This window comes from Sinocyclocheilus grahami, unplaced genomic scaffold (genome assembly GCF_001515645.1).
Source record: "Sinocyclocheilus grahami isolate Dianchi unplaced genomic scaffold, SAMN03320097.WGS_v1.1 scaffold72.1, whole genome shotgun sequence".
In the NCBI taxonomy this organism is placed as follows: Eukaryota; Metazoa; Chordata; class Actinopteri; order Cypriniformes; family Cyprinidae; genus Sinocyclocheilus; species Sinocyclocheilus grahami.
Genome location: NW_015505251.1, coordinates 1,051,212 through 1,051,564, shown reverse-complemented (window position 1 = coordinate 1,051,564; position 353 = coordinate 1,051,212). Strand labels below are relative to the sequence as shown.

Below are 353 nucleotides of genomic sequence, written 5' to 3'. Positions count from 1 at the left end.
TGTTGATGTTTATACAATCTCAAAGACTCATCTCCTGAGCCACTGCACAAAGGAACAAAATGTAACCAACACAATAAATCAGTGTGAATAGTTTTAATAAAGCTCAAATAGTCATCAGTTTACACATCCGTTAGGCTACATTTACACTAGTGCGTGTTCGTTTTAAACGCATAGCTCAGACAGAATCATGATTTCTATTTATTTTCCACTGATTTACTGATGAGCATTAGCAGCTTCTAGCGCTGTCTGCTTGTGCTCTCTCTTCCATGATCGCTGCTCTGAGGTTAGGGATGCGCCGATCCGATATTCATATCGGGTATCGGCTCCGATAGTGCCATTTTTCTCGGATCGGG

General features: G+C 41.4%; 1 protein-coding gene across 1 annotated transcript in view; it reads right to left on the bottom strand.

Moving 5' to 3' along the window:
* Nucleotides 1–353, bottom strand: part of LOC107585568 (PHD finger protein 12-like) — a 13,291-nt gene that overhangs the window by 7,229 nt on the left and 5,709 nt on the right. The gene's annotated exons all lie outside the window — the stretch shown is intronic.